General features: G+C 39.0%; 1 protein-coding gene and 1 pseudogene across 19 annotated transcripts in view; one reads left to right on the top strand and one right to left on the bottom strand.

Annotated features, from left to right (window-relative positions):
• LOC139185694 (protein mago nashi homolog pseudogene) overlaps positions 1–24,261 on the bottom strand; it is a 121,429-nt pseudogene extending 97,168 nt beyond the window's left edge.
• The window catches only part of NRXN1 (neurexin 1), a 1,219,761-nt gene that overhangs the window by 299,965 nt on the left and 892,827 nt on the right, over positions 1–26,969 (top strand). The window lies entirely within an intron of this gene.

Here is a 26,969-nt window from a genome sequence, read left to right as displayed (position 1 = left end):
ACAACTAAGATACCCAGAGAAACCAGACCTTGCCCCAAGAGAATGATGTTGGTGCATTAGAGAGACAGCAGGTTTCCTTGCTGGAAATTAGGGAATGTCTGTGATTGAGTTGGATAACCCATCTGTGATCCGTAGGCTTGCTTTCGCCTGTTGTTACTTAACTGCAGATTTCAGGGGCTGCTTTGTAGAATTGGAAGAAATACCTTTGGTTCTGTCTAATGCAAGATAACTGAGTGACAGTATGGAAAAGGAGCATCTCTAAAGCTGAACCCAGGGTCTTCCTGGTGGTCCAGTGGTTAAGCCTCTGCCTTTCCAATGCAAGGAATGTGGATTCAGTTCCTGGTGGGGGAACTAAGATCCTGCATGCTGTGCAGCAAAAAAAAAAAAGTATGCAGAGGAATGTCATGATTAGTGTATATACCTAAATAAATCTGAAACATGATCCATAAAATTTAAAAAAAGTTAATAAAGCAGAGCATAGAAACCGTAGGTATATCTCCCATCTATGCCAAAACCTTAAAAAATGATGTGAAATAAAAATTTACAGTTTTTCCTCTACCTGTTTTTAGGGAAACTTAAGAGGGGTCGCACAGAGTCGGACACGACTGAAGCAACTTGGCAGCAGCAGCAGCAAGTTGTTAGCACTTGCCACCCGCTTTATTTTCTAGGAAGCTAGATAGCTGAGACCATGTCCCAAAAATCCCAATAGAAGTTTTGGTCGTCAGGTTCAAGCTATTGTTGGATGCATGTGTCTGTTGTTTGCTGTGCTTGTTGCTTTGCCAGCTGAGATTCCTGAATCCAAATGCCTTTTGGGAATTGGATGAGAGAGTGGCTGATGAGTGTGAAGTTGAGGGAGCTGTGGATTCTCAGTGTGTGAGTCTCACTAGATTGTCAATGACCCAGCTGTAACCAGCTGTCTTTCTCATGTAAAATCTCTGAGAATACTGCTCATCAATGAATCCTTGAGTCTTAAAGCAAGAGGTGACATTAGAGACTTCCTAGTTAAGTGCTTTTCTGTTATAAAGGAACAGAGCCTAAATGGAATTGGCTTCTTGTCTGAAGTTATCTATTAGTTATTTTTTCTGTTAGTTACCATTTTCAGCTAAGATTTTTACCTCCTTATGTCTGAGCTCAATACCATTTTCATTAGAACATTTCACATACTTCTTACACTTGGTAAGAAAAAGACTTCAGAAAATCCCAAACAATGGTCTCAACATTCCTTCTCACATCAGATTCATGAGAAAAGAAGTTGGGTGCATGTTTCTGAAAATGCACAACCCCCAGGTCTGGGCAGAAATTCAGGGAAGAAATCATGTTTAGAATTAGAAGTACAGTTAGTGTTTTTTTTAAATGATTTGTCTTTATATCAACAAATGAGAGTATGATAAATTATAAGCCAGAATTATACCACCTGATATAATTCAACATTCACAATTATAAATCTGAATTCTTTCAGTGTTTCTTTAGTGTGCAGCTATATACTTGGGCATATTTATAATAAAACAAGCTTTAATTACATTCTACTGTTTGTATTACATGTATGGCCCAGAGTTAGAATGCATTAATAATGTAAATTACATAGCATAGTTAAATTCAAACAAACATGAAAATCTGAATGCGTTATTCAAGGAACTGTTCATTTTCAAGGAATATTTGTTGTTTAGCAAAGACATTTACCATAATATTGTAATATATTCAGAGATTTTCTTTTCTACTAGACTGTGACCTTCTCAAGGGCAGGAACTATTTTCTATTCATGTTTTTGTCCCCAGGGCCTTAGCCTAGTGCCAGAAAACTAGTAGTTACTACATTCATGTTCATTGAAATGTCTGATACAAATCCTCTCTACCAAATAAACATTTAGAAGGACTTTTTGATGTGTACTATAATGTTACCCGAATACTGGACACTTTAGATTTTAAAATTCGTTCTACAGTCAAGATTACAATTTATTTGGCGGAGAAGATATAAAAATGATTATGGTACAAGATGCTGGGATAATAAAGATGTATTATTGTGTGAAACCAACTAAAGTAGTACATTTCAAAACACATACCACTGTGTGTATGCCCAGCAGTGGGATTGCTGGATCATAAGGCAGTTCTATTTCCAGTTTTTTAAGGAATCTCCACACTGTTCTCCATAGTGGCTGTACTAGTTTGCATTCCCACCAACAGTGCAAGAGAGTTCCCTTCTCTCCACACCCTCTCCAGCATTTATTGCTTGTAGACTTTTGGATCGCAGCCATTCTGACTGGCGTGAAATGGTACCTCATAGTGGTTTTGATTTGCATTTCTCTGATAATGAGTGATGTTGAGCATCTTTTCATGTGTTAGCCATCTGTATGTCTTCTTTGGAGAAATGTCTATTTAGTTCTTTGGCCCATTTTTTGATTGGGTCATTTATTTTTCTGGAGTTGAGCTATAGGAGTTGGTTGTATATTTTTGAGATTAGTTGTTTGTCAGTTGCTTCATTTGCTATTATTTTCTCCCATTCTGAAGGCTGCCTTTTCACCTTGCTAATAGTTTCCTTTGTTGTGCAGAAGCTTTTAAGTTTAATTAGGTCCCATTTGTTTATTTTTGCTTTTATTTCCAATATTCTGGGAGGTGGGTCATAGAGGGTCCTGCTGTGATATATGTCGGAGAGTGTTTTGCCTATGTTCTCCTCTAGGAGTTTTATAGTTTCTGGTCTTACATTGAGATCTTTAATCCATTTTGAGTTTATTTTTGTATATGGTGTTAGAAAGTGGTCTAGTTTCATTCTTTTACAAGTGGTTGACCAGTTTTCCCAGCACCACTTGTTAAAGAGGTTGTCTTTAATCCATTGTATATTCTTGCCTCCTTTGTCAAAGATAAGGTGTCCATATGTGCATGGATTTATCTCTGGGCTTTCTATTTTGTTCCATTGATCAATATTTCTGTCTTTGTGCCAGTACCATACTGTCTTGATAACTGAGGAAACCAGAAGGGAAAGAGACACGTGTACCCCAATGTTCATCACAGCACTGTTTATAATAGCCAGGACATGGAAGCAACCTAGATGCCCATCAGCAGATGAATGGATAAGAAAGCTGTGGTACATATACACAATGGAGTATTACTCAGCCATTAAAAAGAATACATTTGAATCAGTTCTAATGAGGTGGATGAAACTGGAACCTATTATACAGAGTGAAGTAAGCCAGAAAGAAAAACACCAATACAGTATACTAACGCATATATATGGAATTTAGAAAGATGGAAACAATAACCCTGTGTACGAGACAGCAAAAGAGACACCGATGTATAGATCAGTCTTATGGACTCTGTGGGAGAGGGACAGGGTGGAGAGATTTGGGAAAATAGCATTGAAACATGTATAATATCATGTATGAAACGAGTCGCCAGTCCAGGTTCGATGCACGGTACTGGATGCTTGGGGCTGGTGCACTGGGACGACCCAGAGGGAGGGGAGGGGAGGGAGGAGGGTGGAGGGTTCAGGATGGGGAACATGGGTATACCTGTGGCAGATTCATTTCGATATTTGGCAAAACTAATACAGAATTGTAAAGTTTAAAAATAAAATTAAAAAAAAAATAAAAACACATACCACTGTACAACCTAGGGCATTTTTAAATTTAGTGTTTAAGGCAGATACTATTAAAGTGCTCGTGCATTTTCCCCTGTGGCTGTGACGGCTGTGTTGTCTCTCAACTTTGACTAGGCAGGACTTAAACAAATTCCTTGGACAGCTGCTGTCAGCTTGTGGGCTCCTTGAAATTAACTGATGTAGTTGCCCAAATTCTCAGGATAGTCAAAAACCAGAAGTCCTTTGTCTAGTTATTGTAGTCAAGTTATTCAATTAACTTTACTTTTACTCAGGTGTTTTTCAGTGGTTTTCCCACCCTTGAAATGGCTGGTTATGGGCAAGGGTATTGGTTCATTCCTTTAGATAAATCTCCCAGTACTGTTTTATGCAGTTATGACTTTCACTAATTAGTATATTGCTAAGAGTTTAGTGATGCTGGACTTCACCCTGTCCAGTATGAGGGCCCTTATAATCTGTATATCTGCACTGGAGAAACAATATAGCTCCAATAATTGACCCCATTTGGTGACCATGGTGACCGGGTTTTGTGGAGTTTATCTAACCGTGGGAGTTTATCCAAAAGAAATACCCTTAAAACGTTCATAGGTGAGATTAGGCAATGACAAACCATGTTAACTGATGTCATCTCGTTCTGTGTGAGATTAATTCTAGCATATTCCATTATTAACACTAGAAGTATTATGTAACTTTGTTAAATTCTGTAGCCTTGTTCGGTTTCTAAGGACACCTATAACCCTGTTTTGCCTACCGCATCTACCCATGTGGATTTTTCTGCTCTCTATTGCTTCACTTAAGGATGCTGTCAGTCCCTGGGGAGGGAGATTTTAAAAAAATAAAAAATTGGAGGGCTTTCTTCTGAGAGTCAGTATTTTAGAATTAGTCAGGATATGCATTTTCATAGGCAGTTTTGGCGCCTCTGTTATAGGTGCTTCTCAGATCACGATTTCAGTTTCCTCTCCTCAACCCCATCTTATCCATATAAGCAGTACCTCAACCCATAAATCAGAGGGAAGACGCTTAGCCAAGCACGTTAATTATAATTTCTGTTCTTTCTGATGGATAGAAATCTCTCTTCCCTAGTTCTCCCTGATTTCTGTGGTTCCTGGAAGAAATGTGAAAGCGATATATTCTTTAAAAAGCAGTTCATTCTTATGAAACTTCTTTTAAATTGAGCATGACTGTGATTCATGACAGTCGAGAGCTTTGTTGTAGCTCATGATGAGCTCTAATTGTCTAATTATCTGCCCGGATAAAAAAAAGGCCAGATCATTCAAAATTTCCTTCCTCCCTCTGGGTAGAAAGACACATGAGACTGTTAACTTTGATTTCTCATGTGATCAATGGCAAAGAATTAAAGATATTGCTAGTACACATCTATTTTATATGTCAGTATCTTTCCATTCCTGTCTCATAATATCTTCCGCTCCCTTGAGCTTCTGAAAGCTTAAAACATTCTCACTGTTTTTATTATTGTTTTCACCTGCTTCCACCTCCGAAACCCTCCACTCTGATACTCAGATTTTTATGAGATTCTTCCAAGAAGCATGACTGAAATACTGTTCAAGTTCCTTGCTATTCTGAATACATGGGTTCCAGTTGGCTTTGTCACTACATGCAGAGACATCATCATTTGGTATCCTGTACGCATTGTCTCCTCGGTACGCCCCTCCCTGGAATCTGTATATAGGATACTGAATGAAGTTACAATCACCAGCCTTCAGTTGGTACTAAAGCATTGTGTGGCAGGAAATCTTCTACCCTTCCCTTGAGTGGTGATGACAAGAAAATAAGTAGAAATGAGAAAAGATAGATATGCCCCTAGGAGATTATACTTTTCCTTTCCAATCAACAGCTTATCAACTCCCTTATGTTTGAGAGGATTCCCTTCCCTCCTCACTCTCCCTCTAAGGCTACATTTCCTCATGGTTAACTTAGTGAAGTTATGTTACATTCTAGAAAGTTTAGGTTCTCTCTCTTTTAAAGTAAACCGAGTTATGGACACAGGAAAACCTGGTAAAGTCTACTAGAATAGGAGAAGGAAAGAATTTAATTTTTCCCACATCAAATAAATATTTTGCTTCCTGAGTCCTTCAGGATAGTTAAATTACTCTAATGGAAATAACTTATCTCTAGGTTTGTCAGAATAGTTTTCATAGGAGCTGGTCTGATACCTGTGTTTTCCCCACAAATCTCTATTTTGAAACAAGGAGAAGCAGGAAGTTACCAGGTGTCTTGTTTGTTTAATCAATCACAATAGCAACTTACAGACAGTTGACCTTTGAGAGAAGTTCTCTTTGAGTTTATAAACACAGGATTCATACCTTCAGCAGGAAGTGTTACAGCTGTGCTTCTCTTAGGAGATGAGGGACTTATTTCCATCATTTACTGAAAAATTAGGAATACAACAAATCAAGCTCTTGAGCATTTTGTGTTTATTGATCCTGAGTTGTGTTTACATGATTTGATTTTCAGGTTCATGATGCTCGTTTATTCCCTCCTTCAGTGAACCACCTTTGCAGACAATGCGTCATAGTCTATCTCTGCACGCGTGCTCTACAGCCTGGATGCCTGAGGTCAAGGCCATCTACTAACAGTATGACTTTGGGCTTAGTGTTCAACTGCTCTGTTTTTTCATCTGTAAAATTGGTATAATGATAAGCATGCTATCATGTAGGCATTTTTGTGTGTCAGTGACAGCCACATGAAAATACTTGAAAAGGGCATTGCAGAGTTTCTGGTACACAGTAAATGTTCAGTGCAGTTCTCATCTTCAACTTTTCTATAGCTGAAGCTGAGATGGGTGGTAAAGGATTGCCAGTTTTCAAAAAGAATATTGTTTGTAAAACTCAGCTGTAGAGATTGTGTATTATTGGCACATTTAAAATGTGATTTGCTTGTCATTTGTTCAACTTAGAATTATTTAGGAACACATTTGCTGTATGTCATCTTCTCCCATAATTCCATAAGGGCAGGCTTTGTTTGTTGCTCAGTGGCTGGCACATAGTTGATATTATATATATTGCACATATATATTGTATAAATAGAAATATATATACCCATTTATAGGGAGGGAAAGAGAGAGATAGGAGGGAGATATTTGGTGTCTCGGCTGCTCTGCATGGGCTTTTGCCTGCAAATCTCCTCTTAGCCGGAGGAATAAAAGAATCCTGAGAAGAGAGAGAGACAGACTGAGGTGATGACGGGGAGGGTCGGTCCTTCTTAAAGCAAAAGGAAGTGCTGATGGATGTGGCACAGTCTTAACCTTCTCTTTAATTCTGATGCTTCCCTGGAATGTGTCACGTGTCATCTCAGTAGGAGAGTCATTGGAGGGGAAAGTAGGACACTCCTAAGTTCCAAGTCAGTTGAAAATTTGTCATAATTCAATAAAAGGAGATGTCCCCTTTATTTTTTATGGCAAAATTATTCTGTGGAGGAAACAGCAGGGAAGGCAGGTCACTAGCTGTTACAGGCTTTTTCATTACTCTGTATAGGAAATCTCATAACCGACTTCATAGGATGAAATATCACCTTCAACAGCAGAGTTACAAGACAAAAGTGGGGAACTCTGACATGTGCTGGAGGAAAACTAATCTTTCTGTGTCTTACTCCTTCCTTTCTATCCTTCGTGTGTTGGCCGAGAAGCAAAATTGGAAATTTGGTTCCTAGATATTAAAACATTTTTAGCTAGTTAATTTTAATGCATCAAGTATTTATTAGGCACCAACTATAATATAATACTTTGAAGAGGAAGAAGAATCATTTACTTAAGCTGTTATTAGTGTTTGGCATTAATTAAGGTATGTATTTTATGTGTATTACCCATCAGTTCAGTCAATTTAGTCACTTAGTTGTGAGTGGTGTCTGACTCTTTTTGACCCTGTAGACTGCAGTACGCCAGGCTTCCCTGTCCATCACCAACCCCTGGAGCTTGCTCAGACTCATGTCCATCAGGTTGACGATGCCATCCAACCATCGCATGCTCTGTCATCCCCTTCTCCTCCTGTCTTCATTCTTTCCCACCATCAGGGTCTTTTCTAATGAGCCAGTTCTTCACATCAGGTGGCTAAAGTATTGGAGCTTCAGGTTCAGCATCCGTCTTTTCAATGAATATTCGGGACTGACTTCGTTTCGGGTTGACTGGTTTGATCTCCTTGCAGTCCAAGGGACTCTCAAGAGTCTTCTCCAACACCACAGTTCATAAGCACCAGTTCTTTGGCAGTCAGCTTGCTTTATGGTCCAACTCTTACATCCATCCATACATGACTACTGGAAAAGCCATAGCTTTGACTATATGGACCTTTGTCGGCAAAGTAACGTCTCTGCTTTTTAATATGCTGTCTAGGTTTGTCATAGCTTTTCTTCCAAGGAGCATGTGTCTTTTAATTTCATGGCTACAGTCACCATCTGCAGTGATTTTGGAGCCCAAGAAAGTTAAGTCTCTTACTGTTTCCATTGTTTCTTTATCTATTTGCCATGAAGTGATGGGACTGGATTCCATGATCTTAGTTTTTTGAGTAGTAGCCACAAAAACTGATAGCAAAGTCATCATTATTTCACAGATGGAAAAAAATGACATCTATGAAAGTTAAATAAGAAATAATTATTAATAAAATATCAGACAGACCTGATTCCAGCTCTCTCTGACCCTGCAGTTGAAAACCCATGGTCCAGGGAATGTGTGGGACAGTTAGGAAATGAAGTAACCAGTTGAGATTAATTAATAGTAGCATCACATAGCTTTTAATTACAGACACTAGTCTGTTCTCACAGAAACTTTGAGAAGTGGGTAAAGAGTGATATTAATAATCTTACTACAAAACTGGATAAGCTGGCACTAAAGTCATTTGGTTTGTGGAGATTCACAAAACTGCTGGGTATAGTTTCATAATCTTTCCATTATAGTGTACTGACTCATTTTAATTTTTGTGGCTTTTTGAAATGCCTTTTCATTCATCCATTCATGTTCATTCTGTCATTCCCTAGTGCTGAAGGCAATACCAGACAATGAGCATACCAAAGGGGAAAAAGAAAAGTAAAAAGCAAGGAAAGAAAAACAAAAAATAACTAATAAAACACCTTCCTTGGCTTGGAGAGCTGATAGTCCAGTGAGGTGTGAGACGGTGACAGAAGCTAAACAGGTAATTAGTGTGTGATAAATTGTGATAAGGATCATGGTGATTTAATGCTAAAGGAAAAGGAAAGGGGGGCCTCTGAAAAGCCCTTCTGAGGTCAAAGGAAGCCACTGGAGGAAGTGATAAGGAAGAGGGTCTTACAGAGCAGAAGCTAATTGGCCTGTTTAGTTAGGCAAGGTAGAGCAAGGGTCAGCCAAGAAGAATGGCCTGTGCACAAGCTCCAAAGAAATGACCAGTACCGTTTGGAGAAGTGCACGTGATTCTGCAGGACACGAGCTGGGCCAGGGAAAAAGGAGGCGCTCAGAGGATGCGGAGAGTAGGGGTAGAAAGCTCAGAAAAGTCAGAACACAAGTGGCAGCCTCTGTGTTGCTGTGAAGCTTGAACTTTAGTAAAAAGTAGATGGAGAGACACTGTAGGACTTAATACTGAAGGACTTATGACAGAATTGGGCTTGCATTTTCAAAGATCACTCAGCAAGCAAGGTGGAGAGTTGGTTGGCTGGTTGAGGTCACGATTAGGATAGTTGGTAATAGCAGTTGGGAGAATGCTGAATGAAATATAAGAAGTTTCAGAGACTGGGACAATGTGAATAGACAGAGATAATCACTCTGAGCAGAGAAGCTCACCTACAGGTAAGGCAGCCAGGAAAGGACATGTCATGTTACACATGCCCCACCCATGATGCCTATTTCACCTGCCTTAGAGATTTGAGGTCCCATCAGTCCCCGCCACATAGGCACACACAATTGAAAGTCACTGCTATAATGAGCTACAGGTTTTGTTTTGTTTTTTAAAATGTTGGTACCTGAGATATGTATTTAGGGCTTCTCAGAAACTTTTTTTTTCTTTGTAAAGACAGGGTGCAGGGTGAGGGTAAGTATGGTTAGAGTACATGATAACCTGGCAAAAAAGGAGCTGCAGAAATGAGGTGATTTGAGTGGGGAAAGCAGCCTCCCAGCAGCTTTATAAAGCCCACCAGGGGAGACACTGCCTCTCGTTGTTGTTGTTCAGTTGCTCAGGCTTGTCTGACTCTTTCAACCCCATGGACTGCAGCACAGCAGGCTTCCCTGTCCTTCACTATCTCCCGGAGTTTGCTCAAACTCTTGTCCATTGAGTCAGTGATGCCATCCAACTATCTCACCCTCTGTCTCCCGCTTCTCCTCTCGCCCTCAATGTTTCCCAGATCACAGTCTTTACCAATGAGTTGGGTCTTTGCCCCAGGTGGCCAAACAAAGTATTGGAGCTTCAGGATCAGTCCTTCTGATGAACAATCAGGGTTGATTTCTTTTAGGATTGACTGATTTGATCTTTCAGTCCAAGGGACTCTCAAGAGTCTTCTCCAGCACCACAATTCAAAAGCATCGATTCTTCAGCATTCAGCTGCCTGCCCATGAAGAAGACATAAGAGACAAAGGTTCAGTCCCCGTGTTGGGAAGATCCCCTGGAAGAGGACATGGCAACCCACTCCAGTATTCTTGCCTGGAGAGTCCCATGGATAGAGGAGCCTGGTGGCTATAGCCCAAAAGATCACAAAGAGTTGGACACAACTGAAGCGACTCAGCATGCACACACTTCATCCTTCATCTAGTTTCCCAGAAGTTAACATCTTGCAGAACTATAGTATAATTATCAAAACTAAGAAATTAACATGGTACAGTACTATTAACTGCAAATGCTCATTAGAGGAGTCTTCATAAAGGAGATGGGACTCCAACTAGGTGCACGGAATAGGTAAGATTCGACTGGTAGGGAGAAGGGAAACAGAGAAGATAGGGGCTTGATCAGAGGCCTGTAGTTGAAGCAAATAATGGTGACTAACACCCTTTCCATGTGCTGTAAAATACAAGATTCCTTCTCTGAATTTACAGAGGCTGGGTTTTCTGGACTCTCTCATGCTGATGAAAAGATGTATTGAAACTTGTCTAATAACTCAGTGAAGGGACAGATTCATTTTCCAAGCTCTCAGTGGAATATTGAGCACCAACTTGAGACCTTTGAAGAGTAATGAATCATAACTATTGACGCGTTTGAGTAGTACAGGATCAGGCTGTGTGCAGGGAGATTTTTTTTTTAAATGACCTATATGCAGTCACCACTAAATAGAGTTTCCTGAAGCGTAATCTGAGTTTATCTGCTTGTGCCAAAGCTATAATTCTCCCAGAGACAGCTTCCTGAGACTTGGTAAGTGGAGAACACCCTTCCTCCAATTAACTGGTGGTGCTAGATAGGCTCTGGGAATGATCCTCATTCTGATGACCTTTATCAGGTGTTCATTAAATAAATGAAACCCAGGTCAGTTAGTTTGATCTCAGATGGCACCTGCCAATGCAGGAGACATAAGAGACACAGGTTCGATCCCTGAGATGGAAGGATTCTTGCTACTCCAGTATTCTTGCCTGGAGAATCCCATGGACAGAGGAGCCTGGCAGGCTACAGTCCATAGGGTTGCAAAGAGCTGGACACGACTGAAGCGACTTAGCCCACACACACAGGTCAGTTAGATTGATAGTGCTCAATACTGGTCTGGGAAAGTTCCAGATTAATTAATAAAACTCTTGGTGGTGTCCCCATCTCTGCTATCCACAGAATGAAATTTCATAAACATATTTACCCACATCTCCTTAACTAAAGCAAAAATAGACCACCAGGAATTCTTCTGAAGTTTACCCACGTTCCTGACATATTAGTGCTTTCGTAACTGTGTCTTGAACTTTCATGATACGTTATTTCCAGTGAACTTTGTTGTGCGGTCTCACTCAATTCTTCCCACCTGTTTGCTTATCTTATTTGATAGATTCAGTAGCTAAGATACAGACTGATGATTGATTTTTCCTGAATCGTGCCAAAATGGTGACAAAATTGGTGACTGACTTCTCACCCACTGCCTCTTATTTTATGCCAGTGTTCTTGATATGTGTAAGTTGACTAGAAGCCTAGGCTGAGAAGACATATTCCTTATGTAGAACACATTCCAAAATGTGAAACCTCGGCGCTCAGGAAATCTGAGTGCCAGGCTCCCATCAGCTCCACTTCTGACTAGTCAGCAGGACATTGTACTGAATGCATTGTAACATTTACAAATTCTGCTCTTAAACAAACAAACATATGTTTATAAGTGGTATTCATTCTTGTATTGAAATATATAGGCAACATGTGATTTAACCCCAGTATTTCACTATTAAAGGTGATTTTTTTATAATGAGATTTATTTGTTCATTTATTGAAGTATTGACTATAATTCCCTGTGCTTGGGCTCAGCTATGTCTGACTCTTTGCAACCCTGTGGACTGCAGCCCACCAGACTCCTTTGTCCATGGGATTTTCCCAGCAAGAATACTGGCCATTTCTTCTTCCAGGGGATCTTCCCAACCCAGGGATCAAACCTAAGTCTTTTGTGTCTCCTGCATTGCTGGCAGATTCTTTACTGCTGAGCCACTATGGATGTCCTATGCTCCCTGTGCTATACAGTAAATCCTTGTTACTTATCTATCTTATGTATAGTAGTTTTATCTGTTAATCCCACATCCCAAATTTGTCCCTTTATCCCTAATGAAATTATTGAAAACTATTTTCTAGTTTAAAAGTCACCTGTGCACACCACTGCTCCCATATTTATGCTGATTGATTTAATTTTTGCTTTGAAGATAATCCTCACACTGTTTAGTAACTTAGAAACCATTGTGCTTAGTTTTATGATATGTTCCCTTGGGCCATAATCACTTTATGGAAAGAAGACCTGACTTACCAATCGACCTAGTGAATTAGCTCCAAACTGCCTTGGAAAGAATCCTCACAGTGGAATAGACAACACTCATTACCTGGTGGTCTTGAAAGCATAGTTTTGTGATTAGTTTGGTGAAGATAAATAAATGAGAGCACTCAAAAGTGATTTTTCTTTTAGTTTTTGTTTCCTAATGTGAAGTTGATCTGCCTAAAACCAGTGTGGACAAAAGGGGGGAAAAATGGTCATATTATTCTGGAAATAGAAACGAAGAAGCAGCAAAGAGTGCTATCAACATAAATCATTTCTGGGGTAAGAAAAGCCAGAATAAAGGTTATTCTGTAATAGCTTATAAGACGGAAGATATAATCAACCTTTGTTTCTTGCTCTTTAATGAATAAAATTCCGAGGCATTAAATGTTAGATAAACCTTCCACTTTCATTAACATCTAGATTTGATCTTTTAGCTAATTAATCTTGGTAACTAAAGTGTAAACGTCCACAGTTCTAAGCATCAGAGTTGCAGCTTTGCCGTGAAATGACATGAAGCATAAGGAAAAGAAAATCCAACATATTTGATCTAGGAAAGGGGCATTTGCTTTGAAGTATTGGATTTGGTCTTTGTATTTGTTAAACTCTTTCTGTTTCTCATTTTCGTTGTAGAGAAACTTGAAATTCTCAGATGGGTGAGAACCTCACCAATCTCCAACTGCAGACTCTAGATACTTCTGCAATAAAGCAATACAAGAGAGCTATCTATTCCATAGAAAGTACAGAGATTCTGTCAGGTTAGACAGTGATAATGGAGTCATTCTGTTTGTTGTCCTCTCCCTTTTGAGCGTGTCAGGAGATCTTATGGGGTGGTATTGGAAAGAAGTTCCAGTTCTTGGGAATAGTGAGACTTCATGTTGCATCCTCTTCCAGTAGTCTTGTCTTCTTCAGCTTTTTCTTGGGCATATCCCCTCAAAGACCATCATCATTAAGGTTTTATTTTAATGATGAGATAATTGGTAGGTTTGCCTGGTATTACTAGACTATATCCGGGTGTTACTCATGTTACCAAACAATATTTAATTAAATGCTTCATTGAGAACTTTTTATAGAGGAATGTGTTGTATGCATAATGAGAAATATGAAACTTACTCTCTGTTTCTTTAGTGTCATTTGCACATGCCACATTCTGTCTGGTTACAATAGCATCAATTTTCTATCCTTTCCTTTCTGCACTATTTCTTTCCCATACTTTTTTTTTTTTAATCTTCCACAGACGTCACCTTCTATGTGTTGGTCTGTGTGTCTGCCTTACCACTTTCTTTACTGTTCCATAAATGTTCCTGCTTAACTCACATACCTGAACTTGCATGGAGGCTTTCATAATTTCTGTGGAATCCTGTACTTGGTTACTGAATGTGCTTCTTTGCACATTTGAGAGGCACTATTTCTCTCCTCATACTAACACTTTAATACAGAAATCCTGTCATTCAGGAGGAAAAAGACTGACTTCAGCATGTCACCAAGAAAACCATCCCATTTAAAAACAAAACAGGCTTTCTCACAATAGTATGCCATGTTTCTTCTCTTTAAAGCATTCTTTCGCTTCAGCAGAACAGCCGTTTTTCAGACTTCCTCCTAAACATTAGCCTTTCCATTTTAACATAGAAATACCCAACAGGTATGGATTATTTTTACAATGATATAACATTTATTGATTTTATTCAGTTCAGTTCAGTCACTCAGTCACGTCCGACTCTTTGTGACCCCATGAATCGCAGCATGCCAGGCCTCCCTGTCCATCACCAACTCCCGGAGTTCACTCAGACTCACGTCCATTGAGTCAGTGATGCCATCCAGCCATGACATCCTCTGTCGTCCCCTTCTCCTCCTGCCCCCAATCCCTCCCAGCATCAGAGTCTTTTCCAATGAGTCAACTCTTCGCATGAGGTGGCCAAAGTACTGGAGTTTCAGCTTTAGCATCATTCCTTCCAAGGAAATCCCAGGGCTGATCTCCTTCAGAATGGACTGGTTGGATCTCCTTGCAGTCCAAGGGACTCTCAAGAGTCTTCTCCAACACCACAGTTCAAAAGCATCAATTCTTCGGTGCTCAGCTTTCTTCACAGGCTCTCAATAAGTATCTCTTAATAGGTTATTGAAAGTGATTGTACTTATTTATCTGGTAGAGTCTTAGAGTTTTTCTTATCATTGTCTTTGAGCTCTTTCTAAATAAATGTGGTTCAGTACATTTAAATAATCATAATTTCTATACTGGCAGCCAGAGTGCACTCTACTTTACTCTGAGCTTCCTTGTCACCCCTGTATTTGTGAGACGTAAAGTTGTATGCTTATAATCTTATTTTAGGTGAAGCCATACCTAGAGAATAGGGATGACAGATTCGTGATGGATGATTTGGCCAGCCTCCCTTCTCTCATTGCTAAGGAGATAGACAATAACTAGAGAAAAATCCCTGTGGGAAGGAAAGAGATTGGAGCAAAAGAAAATGTGAAGAAATGCCTTGAGGGTTTTATACAGATACCCAGCTCCCAGTTCTGCTCACAGTTAAGTCTCTTCATAAAATTTAGCAAAAAAATTAGGAAGACCTGTTCTTTCTTCAGTTCAGTTCACTTCGGTAGCTCAGTCGTGTCCAACTCTTTGCGACCCCGTGGACTGCAACACGCCAGGCCTCCCTGTCCATCACCAACTCTCAGAGTTTACCCAAACTCATGTCCATTGAGTCGGTGATGCCATCCAACCATCTCATCCCCTGTTGTCCCCTTCTCCTCCTGCCCTCAGTCTTTCCCAGCATCAGGGTCTCTTCAGATGACTCAGCTCTTTGCATCAGGTGGCCAAAGTATTGGAGTTTCAGCTTCAACATCAGTCCTTCCAATGAATATTCAGGACTGATTTCCTTTAGGATGGACTGGTTGAATCTCCTTGCAGCCCAAGGGACTCTTCTCCAACACTACAGTTCAAAAGCATCAATTGTTCAGTGCTCTGCTTTCTTTATAGTCCAACTATCACACCCCTACATGACTACTGGAAAAACCATAGATGGACCTTTGTTGGCAAAGTAATGTCTCTGCTTTTTAATATGCTGTCCAGGTTGGTCATAACTTCCCTTCCAAGGAGTAAGCGTCTTTTAATTTCATGGCTGCAGTCACCATCTGCAATGATTTAGGAGCCCAGAAAAATAAAGTCTGCCACTTTTTCCACTGTTTCCCCATCTATTTGCCATGAAGTGATGGGATATGAAAAGTACAGGTATGTGCTTTCTTATCCCACCTCTATTCTGTTCCTTGCTGTTTCTCTAGATACCTCTTTTGTCACTTCTGTCATGTCAAAAGTGACCTTGATTTCCATTTTATCCTGATTTTACTGCGTAAAAATGTAGTATATTAGAGTAAGGGCAGCCTCAATGCATGATTCTGCTCCCCTTCTAGTCTGGCTCTTTTCATTCAGGAAAGCCCCACAAATCTTCACAGAGTGATTTGGCCCAAGATTTAAGAATAATTGAAATTTTTCTATTGTTGTTTTTGTTAGCTTAAATATATACCTTGGTCCCATTTGAGTATATCTGATGTTCCTCAGGGGATTAAAAACATTCTTTTTTCCTCAGAGGAAGCAAGAAGATCTTGCTTTTCTCCTGGTTTAAGTCCTGACATTTTATGGATCTTCATTAGTTACGGTAGGTAATGAAGATTAATTCTATCATGTTTGGCTCACAGACTATGGCCAGTGGGTTTTTAGCATCTGAAGAGAAAGAGAAACAGCTCCTTAGGAAGAAGTTTGGTGTTTCAAAATGAAGCTCTCTGGCTTTGTGTTTGGTTTGTGGTAAATGGGATACAGAACTTTTGAACGTGCACTACAGACTTTTGTGTTCACAAACTGAACTCAAGAGAAAAGAGAGGATGTAATCACTATTTTATAGATGAAGTTAAGTGACTTTTAAGGATCACTGCAACTACAAGTTGTGGAGGTGAGATTTCTAGGCTAGCTTTATTTGGACGGTATCATACTATATAAAGTAAATAGGCTATAACGAAGTTTATAGTCACCCAATTTATGACTGCAACTTGATGTTATCTGGAAGGCTGTGACTGGGAGATGAAAAAAAGCAAATTGGTCAAGGAGAGGATGAATGTGAATGTGATTGTGAAGAAACAAGGAAAAGGTTTTCCACCCATTTGAGAGTAGGTCGATTCCAGAAAGGTCATGGTTTATCTGCATCAGTGGGAGATACTAGTGAAAGTTACCTAGTGCAAGGCAGGAAATGCTTTAGACAGTCATAACGTGGACTGAACCCTCACAGTCAAGATAGAGAATGAAGATTTTTGAAGTGACTTGTCAAATGAGATCAGTATTTTACAAATGTCTTGTGTTCAATAAATACCTGACTTTTCAGTAGAAAATAAATTCCAGTTTCTATATAAAAACAACTTGACATTTTTCAGTAATACTTTTTAATGAGCATTGCTCTGAGCTATAATATAATGAAATTTGCTTAAAAGTAGAACAGGCTGGTAATACTTGGCAGAACAAAGAGGCATATGGTAGAACAGTTGTGATTTATTGGCGAAGGCTTTCAGTTTTTGGAAAGCTAGAGGCTTTCGGCATAGTGGACTGCATCTTGATATTCAGTCCCAGAAAGGAACCACGGCAAAACAATATGCTTAAATCACATTAGCCTGATATATATTTAAATCATTTTCATTTTGAATTAATGGTTATAATTACAGGCTATGTTCATACTGCAAAGTGAAATAGACAATTGAGGAAATTTTCCTGGCAATTCATATTCTATACCATTTTATAAGAAATATAGAAAATTGTGGCTTTTATGAGGGCAAGGAATTGATTGTTTGGGTTTTAAAAAAAAAGCAGCTGATTCTCCTCACTTTGTGTTAATAAGTGTAACATATTGAATTTAGTTTCCTATAAATTTACTTTAACTTTTTTTTACTATGGTAAGAATACTTACATGAGATTTACCCGTTTAGCAGATGTTTAAGTGTACAAGATAATATTGTTAGCTATAAACTTACTTTTAATAAATAATAAGATAATATGTATATATGTAAGTTAAGCTAGAAACATGCTGTAATAGTAAAATCACTTAGAAGCAAGATTAATATCTAATCAGAAGATCAATGATCCTGCAAGTAGGCCTGATTACCAAAACACCAAATGGCATTTCCTTTATCTTTTTATAGAGAGAAGGCTAATTTTGTTTTTATAATTTAAGAAATCTCAAATAGAATCACCTATTTTCCTTTTATGGTATGTTAATTCAGTATGTTTATTAAAGCCATTTATTCTCCTGTAGTATTATTTTATTCTTCAATTAAACCAGTACATTAATGCCTTTAGGAATTTCCCCTAACCTCAACTTGTCATCATGAATTTATTGAAATGTAGCAAATGGTAAAATAATGAGCTGCCAAATGGCTTCCTTTTGGTTTCACTAATTTATGTTTGTGGCTTGTCAGTCACACTCTATATACAGCTAGAAATTTGCAGCTGAGAACAAATTCTCCCACTTAGGGATTACCTTGTCAGACTGCATGGAACATGATATAATCATTTTATTCTTTTTATTCCCCTGCTTCATCAGTCTTTACAAAGTTTTCTGAAAACATGCAGTTTTTCCTACTTTAACCTTTTTGGGTACTTATTTCCTTCCCTTTTTGAGTAATCTCTTCTTATAACAGCTTCAGGAGGGAGATAAGAAGAGTGGAGATAACTGGAAATGGTCATAATAATGCTGCTAATAATAACAGTCTATCATGTGAAACTGACTTGTAAGTGGGTGACGGAGCCCCTGGTGTTTCACTGCCAGGCTGGACTACAGATCAAGATGTTCTGAGAGAGGTTAGTTATTTGTCTGCTGTCGTGACTGTCGTTTTCTTTTCTCCTTTTGTGTTGGCCTTAATGGAAGGCAGCTCGCATCTCATTTGTTTTTGCTGGAGCCTTCCCTGTTCAACATGCTCAGCACGTCTACTTCCCATTGCCATTTCCTCAAAACCTGTTCCTCTTCTGTAAAGATATATAAAATCAGGAGAATTATACCATCTCAGGCTTATTTTATTCCCACTTCTTATTTTTGTTCTACAAGCTTAGCCATCCTGAAAACCCTAATGGAATCTTTTTTTTTTTCCCCAAAAATATGAAAAGCAGAAGCGAGAAACTTTACATACTTTTCACCAAGTTCAAATAATATTAAACCTCTAAACTTTTGAAGCATACAAGTAAGTTAACATCAGGATTAAAAAATATGCTTTTTGGATATGCACTTTTTTTTCCCTCAGATGAAGTGTAATAAATAAACCATGTCAGATATAATAGGATTCAGTTGAATAGTATTTCTTCAAAGAGCAAGTAAAGATGGTTTTTAAATTAGAATTAAATGCATCTAATTATCAGCTATTATAGTGCTTAATTTGGGGCCAGTTTTAAGGAACAGGCAGTCATTTATAACACATGTTTTTAAACAAATTGTAGAGGAATAGAAATCACTAAATTATTAACAATTCTTTCTAGTCTTCGAAAGATTTCTAAGTGTGGCAGTAGTCCCTGGATTTTCAATGCCTCTGGATCCTGGAATAAAACAAAATGGATGCCTTGGAAAAACCTGCTATTTGTTCACTTTTATCATGGCATTGTATTTAATAAGCCTTTAGTTGAAAACACATAATGGGGAGAAATCTGTTCTGAAATTTAAATTAATGAAAGCTTTTCACAGTGGCTTCCAAATAAAAAATTTAGGCTTTTTTTCAGAGCATGGGTAAGGATGGGAATTCTGATTAGCCACACAATGTAGATTGCTTCGTGATTCATCTCTGCAAATCAGCAGTTTGAAATCCTATAGTTAGCATTGGGTGCTCTCCAGTAAGATTTTATGAACATCAGCTTGTTATTTGGCAAAAAATGCAATGTCAGTTGTCCAGACATCATTTTTTCTCAATGAACACATGTTCATATGTTAAATAATGGTAGTATTAAATCAATTACATTGTTAAATCCATTGGCAGAGGTTAATACCTTGTGAGGTATATTTACATCATCAGAAGGCTAAACTTTGTGAACCTTGGAGCAAAGGAATCATTATACAAATGGAGATGATAAATAGGCTAAAGAATTGGTGTTTCTTGAGGATTTGGGTGCCCTTTTACCTATTTTAGGAGAAGGAAATGGCAACCACTCCAATATTCTTGCCTGGAGAATTCCATGGATGGAGAAGCCTGGCTTCTCCATGGGGTTGCACCGAGTCCATGGGGTCGCAACGAGTCAGAAACAACTGAGCAATGATGTCTCACTCACTCATTCACTTAGCTATTTTAATTTATATGAGTTTATGTTTTTGGCTTTCTTCATAAAATAATGCAATTGAGTTAAGACTAACAGAGCTAAAAGGGACTGTTTGTCTGAATCAACATTGTAACAACCTCTGCATAAACCAGTGCTTTAACAGCTTCTGTACTCAGGGTTACTGTTCTGAAGTGGGAAAGCTGGTTTTGATTTCATTAGTAACTATTTCCTGTTTCTTACTGTTTGCCAGGCACCATGCTGGATGATACAGAGTATTTGTTGCTTTACCCCACAGAACAGGTCTGATGGGCCTTCTCTTTTTTTTTTTTTTTAATTAATTTTATTTTATTTTTAAACTTTACATAATTGTATTAGTTTTGCCAAATATCAAAATGAATCCGCCACAGGTATACATGTGTTCCCCATCCTGAACCCTCCTCCCTCCTCCCTCCCCATACCATCCCTCTGGGTCATCCCAGTGCACTAGCCCCAAGCATCCAGTATCGTGCATTGAACCTGGACTGGCATCTCATTTCATACATGATATTTTACATGTTTCAATGCCATTCTCCCAAATCTTCCCACCCTCTCCCTCTCCCACAAAGTCCATAAGACTGTTCTATACGTCAGTGTCTCTTTTGCTGTCTCATATACAGGGTTATCGTTACCATCTTTCTAAATTCCATATATATGCGTTAGTATACTGTATTGCTGTTTTTCCTTCTGGCTTACTTCACTCTGTATAATAGGCTCCAGTTTCATCCACCTCATTAGAACTGATTCAAATGTATTCTTTTTAATGGCTGAGTAATACTCCATTGTGTATATGTACCACTGCTTTCTTATCCATTCATCTGCTGATGGACATCTAGGTTGCTTCCATGTCCTGGCTATTATAAACAGTGCTGCAATGAACATTGGGGTACACGTGTCTCTTTCCCTTCTGGTTTCCTCAGTGTGTATGCCCAGCAGTGGGATTGCTGGATCATAAGGCAGTTCTATTTCCAGTTTTTTAAGGAATCTCCACACTGTTCTCCATAGTGGCTGTACTAGTTTGCATTCCCACCAACAGTGTAAGAGGGTTCCCTTTTCTCCACACCCTCTCCAGCATTTATTATTTGTAGACTTTTGGATCGCAGCCATTCTGACTGGTGTGAAATGGTACCTCATAGTGGTTTTGATTTGCATTTCTCTGATAATGAGTGATGTTGAGCATCTTTTCATGTGTTTGTTAGCCATCTGTATGTCTTCTTTGGAGAAATGTCTATTTAGATCTTTGGCCCATTTTTTGATTGGGTTATTTATTTTTCTGGAGTTGAGCTGTAGGAGTTGCTTGTATATTTTTGAGATTAGTTGTTTGTCAGTTGCTTCATTTGCTAATATTTTCTCCCATTCTGAAGGCTGTCTTTTCACCTTGCTAATAGTTTCCTTTGTTATGCAGAAGCTTTTAAGTTTAATTAGGTCCCATTTGTTTATTTTTGCTTTTATTTCCAATATTCTGGGAGGTGGGTCATAGAGGATCTTGCTGTGATGTATGTCAGAGAGTGTTTTGCCTATGTTCTCCTCTAGGAGTTTTATAGTTTCTGGTCTTACGTTGAGATCTTTAATCCATTTTGAGTTTATTTTTGTATATGGTGTTAGAAAGTGTTCTAGTTTCATTCTTTTACAAGTGGTTGACCAGATTTCCCAGCACCACTTGTTAAAGAGATTGTCTTTAATCCATTGTATATTCTTGCCTCCTTTGTCAAAGATAAGGTGTCCATATGTGTGTGGATTTATCTCTGGGCTTTCTATTTTGTTCCATTGATCTATATTTCTATCTTTGTGCCAGTACCATACTGTCTTGATAACTGTGGCTTTGTAGCGAACATTATCCTCAATGGTTAAAAATTGAAAGCATTTCCTCTGAAGTCAGGAACAAGACAAGGGTGCCCACTTTCACCATTACTATTCAACATAGTTTTGGAAGTTTTGGCCACAGCAATCAGAGCAGAAAAAGAAATAAAAGGAATCCAAATTGGAAAAGAAGAGGTAAAACTCTCACTATTTGCAGATGACATGATCCTCTACATAGAAAACCCTAAAGACTCCACCAGAAAATTACTAGAACTAATCAATGATTATAGTAAAGTTGCAGGATATAAAATCAACACACAGAAATCCCTTGCATTCCTATACACTAATAATGAGAAAACAGAAAGAGAAATTAAGGAAACAATTCCATTCACCATTGCAACGAAAAGAATAAAATACTTAGGAATATATCTACCTAAAGAAACTAAAGACCTATATATAGAAAACTATAAAACACTGGTGAAAGAAATCAAAGAGGACACTAATAGATGGAGAAATATACCATGTTCATGGATTGGAGGAATCAATATAGTGAAAATGAGTATACTACCCAAAGCAATTTATAGATTCAATGCAATCCCTATCAAGCTACCAACAGTATTCTTCACAGAGCTAGAACAAATAATTTCACAATTTGTATGGAAATACAAAAAACCTCAAATAGCCAAAGCCATCTTGAGAAAGAAAAATGGAACTGGAGGAATCAACCTACCTGACTTCAGGCTCTACTACAAAGCCACAGTTATCAAGACAGTATGATGGGCCTTCTCTTAATCATCCTGGAGAAGCAACATCTACAGAAAGTTTTGCTTAAGTGACTCATATTCTAAGTTCATCTTTCATCTGGAAAATGTCTCATTGAATTCAATGATTATTTTTCCTCTGCTTTCTGGATAAGGGTAAGAAGGCTGTTAGAAAGCTTTGGAGAGATTCTTCCACTCTCTAATACTGGAACCATCATTGAAACTGGGAAGCATGTGCACTTTTCCATACCTTTGTACAATCAAGGAGCACTGACTATGTGCTGTTTCAAGAGCCTGTACTTACAAAAGGTGGTATGTGAGCTGGACCCTATTTCTGCCCTGAGAATTGCAACCATTGCATGTTTGCTGGCAAGAGTTTGTTATCTCCCATTCGAGGCAAAGTGACTTGCACCAATAGCTGGGTTTTGCTGCTATCACTTGGAAGTTTATTTCCCCCAGTGTCTATTCAAGCCCTCCTTTGGGAGAAGATGAAATTCTTCTTAGAAATCCTCCCTAGAGAATTCTTTCTCTAAGAGGGTGCACTTTGCTAACTCAGTCCCACTTTCAAGGGAAAACACAAATTTATTCATTCACAACTGTAAATGTATATCATAGTGTTAAATGGACTAAATATTCAAGTTTTGCTGTTGTTGTTCAGTCGCCCAGTTGAGTCCAACTCTTTGTGATCCCATGGACTGCAGCATGCCAGGCCTCCCTGTTCTTCACCATGTCCCAGAGTTTGCCCAATTCATGTTCGTTGCATCGGTGATGCCATCCAGCCATCTCATCCTCTGATTCAAGTAATAAGTAAATATTCAAGTAGTAAGCTATTATTTATTTAAAGCTATGCAAACAGTTCTTTAAATGTGATTAAATATGCTTTGAAAACAATAAATTCAATGAGATGGTTCGCTAGTATCCTCGATTCAATGGACATGAACCTTGGGTAAACTCCAGGAGATGGTGAGTGACAGGAAGGCTTGGTGTGCTGCAGTCCATGGGGTTGCAAAGAATCAGACACAACTTAGCAACTGAACAACATCAGCAACAAGGCTTTCCCAGACCCAGCTTTGCACAAGTGAGAGACCCATCTCTCAGAACCTTCAGGTAGATCTCAGATGCCGTAGTGCCACTGTCACCTCCCACCTTTACCCTCTTCTTAAATCAGAATATCTTCTTTTGTCTTATTTTTTTCTCCAAATGTATTCTTATTGTATAACCAGAAAGAGTAAATATAACAGAGAAAGGGCCAATCCCATAACATCATCATGCTATGCTATGCTATGCTAAGTCGCTTCAGTCATGTCCGACTCTGTGCGACCCCATAGACGGCAGCCCACCAGGCTCCGTCGTCCCTGGGATTCTCCAGGCAAGAACACTGGAGTGGGTTGCCATTTCCTTCTCCAGTGCATGAAAGTGAAAAGTGAAAGTGAAGTCACTCAGTCGTGCCCGATTCTTTACGACCTCATGGACTGCAGCCCACCAGGCTCCTCCGTCCATGGGATTTTCCAGGCAAGAGTACTGGAGTGGGTTGCCATTGCATAAGACCATAGAGCAAACACTTCAGGTCCCAGGGAAGATGATAAAATACTCATAAGCTTTCTGGATCCTTGGATTGATTGACACTAATAAGGGAACCAATTTTTGATTTTGCGAAAGAAATGTGTTCATCTCCAATGATGATTTCAAGCTTCTGCTGCTGTACTTGGTTGGGAGGAGGCCAAAAAGCATCATCCTCTTTGGGAATTTCAATGTCATCAGCTATTCCCTTCAGTTTCTCCATCACACTTTTATGTACATAAGCTTGTTTTCTGATCATGATATAATTTTTATAATCACTGCTATTGGCATATCTTGATTTCCATCAGGTCAAAACTTAGACTCTAGGAATTCAAAGCTAAACTTGCCGTTGTGACCCATGCAGTAATGCAGACATAAGTCCCTATGTCTCTGAAAGTTGCTTTTAATTTCAAGGAAATCTACATTCATTTAGGCTAGCTAAATAGCACTTGGATAGCTACTTTGGTGGTGGTTAGAAGAGCCACTTGTATAGGAATTTTAATAGTTGTGCTGGAATAAGGAAACATTAAAGCAGAGTTGGGAACTCTCAACACTGCTCAGCCAAGCAGTAAAGGAATATTTTGGTTTGCCTGCCTTGCCTCCTCTTTTCCTTTTTTCCTATGTTTCAACATTTAATGGCTACTTATGATAAAAGAGCACTCCAATTTAAAGTGAAATTTTAGAATTCTTAATTGATGGTAAGTAGTTGAAACAAACAAAAAATATACAGTTAAAATCTAAAGTAAAACTCTAGGGAAACCACCAAAAATTAAATAAATAAAAAATGATGACTGTTCAGATAAGGGCCCTGAAGTTTATATAAGAAATTTGGCCTTAAAACACTGTAGACTTCTGTCATTGTCATCTGTCATCATCATCATTATTATTTCAATTTGTATAAAAGTTGTTGACAGTAGGATATGAACTACAGTATCTGGTAAGGTCTCCTGTCCCAAGGTGTGGCAGTACAGGTCACACTCCCAATATCTCCCCACATCTTAATTCTGCTTACTAACAAGATGGAGGAGACATGCTAGCAATGATTGTCAGTGATGTTAGGATGAAATCTTTCATCTTAAAATATAATCTTAAGAGTATGCCCAGAAAGAAAGGCAAAAAAGCAAAATGGCTATCTGAGGAGGCCTTACAAATAGCTGTTAAAAGAAGGGGAGTGAAAAGCAAAGAGGAAAAAGAAAGGTATACCCATGTGAATGCAGAGTTCCAAAGAATAGCAAGGAGAGATAAGAAAGCCTTCCTCAGCGATCAATGTAAAGAAATAGAGGAAGACAATAGAATGGGAAAGACTAGAGATCTCTTCAAGAAAATTAGAGATACCAAGGGAACAAGATGGGCTCAGTAAAGGACAGAAATGGTAGGGACCTAACAGAAGCAGAAGATATTAAGAAGAGGTGGCAAGAATACACAGAACTGTACAAAAAAAGATCTTCACAACCCAGATAATCACGATGGTGTGATCACTCACCTAGAGCCAGACATCCTGGAATGTGGAGTTGAGTGGGCCTTAGGAAGCATCACTATGAACAAAGCTAGTGGAGGTGATGGAATTCCAGTTGAGCTATTTCAAATCCTGAAAGATGATGCTGTGAAAGTGCTGCACTCAATATGCCAGCAAATCTGGAAAACGCAGCAGTGACCAAAAGACTGGAAAAGGTCAGTTTTCCTTCCAATCCCAAAGAAAGGCAATGCCAAAGAATGCTCAAACTACCGCACAATTGCATTCATCTCACACGCTATTAAAGTAATGCTCAAAATTCTCCAAGCCAGGCTTCAGCAATACATGAACCGTTAACTTCCAGATGTTCAAGCTGGTTTTAGAAAAGGCAGAGGAACCAGAGATCAAATTGCCAACGTCCGCTGGATCATTGAAAAAGCAAGAGAGTTCCAGAAAAACATCTATTTCTGTTTTATTGACTATACCAAAGCCTTTGACTGTGTGGATCACAATAAACATTCTGAAAAGTGATGGGAATACCAGACCACCTGACTTGCCTCTTGAGAAACCTATATGCATGTCAGGAAACAACAGTTAGAACTGGACACGGAACAACAGATTGGTTCCAAATAGGAAAAGGAGTACGTCAAGGCTGTATCTTGTCACCCTGCTTATTTAACTTCTATGCAGAGTACATCATGAGAAACGCTGGGCTGAAGGAAGCACAGCTGGAATCAAGATTGCTGGGAGAAATATCAATAACCTCAGATATGCAGATGACACTACCCTTATGGCAGAAAGTGAAGAACTAAAGAGCCTCTTGATGAAAGTGAAAGTGGAGAGTGAAAAAGTTGGCTTAAAGCTCAACATTCAGAAAACGAAGATCATGGCATCTGGTCCCATCACTTCATGGCAAATAGATGGGGAAACAGTGGAAACAGTTGCTGCCTTTATTTTTCTGGGTTCTAAAATCACTGCAGATGGTGATTGCAGCCATGAAATTAAAAGATGCTTACTCCTTGGAAGGAAAGTTATGACCAACCTAGACAGCATATTAAAAAGCAGAGACATTACTTTGCCAACAAATGTTAGTCTAGTCAAGGCTATGGTTTTTCCAGTGGTGATTTATGGATATGAGAGTTGGACTATAAACAAAGCTGAGCGCAGAAGAATTGATGCTTTTGAACTGTGGTGTTGGAGAAGACTTTTGAGAGTCCCTTGGACTGTGAGGAGATCCAACCAGTCCATCCTAAAGGAGATCAATCCTGGGTGTTCTTTGGAAGGACTGATGTTGAAGCTGAAACTCCAATACTTTCGCCACCTGATGTGAAGTGCTGACTCATTGGAAAAGACCCTGATGCTGAGAAAGATTGAGGGCAGGAGGAGAAGGGGACAACAGAGGATGAGATTGTTGGATGGCATCACCGACTCAATGGACCTGGGTTTGGGTGGGCTTTGGGAGTTGGTGATGGACAGGGAGGCCAGGTGTGCTGCGCCTTATGGGGTGGCAAAGAGTTGTACACAACTGAGCGACTGAACTGAACTGAATTGAATATCATTCTGTCTCTAAAACTTTTAAAATTGAATCTACCATTCAGTTTGAGAGTGGCAGCAG

This window comes from Bos indicus, chromosome 11 (genome assembly GCF_029378745.1).
Source record: "Bos indicus isolate NIAB-ARS_2022 breed Sahiwal x Tharparkar chromosome 11, NIAB-ARS_B.indTharparkar_mat_pri_1.0, whole genome shotgun sequence".
Classification (NCBI taxonomy): domain Eukaryota; kingdom Metazoa; phylum Chordata; class Mammalia; order Artiodactyla; family Bovidae; genus Bos; species Bos indicus.
This window is presented reverse-complemented; position numbering and strand designations above follow the sequence as displayed.